Raw genomic sequence first — 380 nt, forward strand, 5'->3', positions numbered from 1 at the left:
GTGAATGAAAGATGCAAAGATGAGCTGCATGAGATACACTTGAGCTCCCTATACACCTGAGACGAGCCCAGCTAGAGTTTCCTGCAGCTAACGAATCAGTTGCAAATTGATAGTTTATAAATGTGTATTAAAAAGCAGTGGAGTCGAAATTTAATTAAAATTAAAAAAACAAATCACCTAAAGGCTCCAGCACGCGGTCCACCATCGCATTTATCTGGCCGTATGTCTTCCCCTCAAACAACGGAGAACACAAAATACCCTAACCAGAAAAACACAGGCAAAAACAGCAAATGCAACTGACTACCAACACAAATCATATATAAGACAAACGCATATATATATATATATATATATATATATATATATATATATATATATAT

This window comes from Eimeria mitis, genomic scaffold, assembly GCF_000499745.2.
Source record: "Eimeria mitis Houghton genomic scaffold, Emh_scaff2816, whole genome shotgun sequence".
Taxonomy (NCBI): Eukaryota; Apicomplexa; class Conoidasida; order Eucoccidiorida; family Eimeriidae; genus Eimeria; species Eimeria mitis.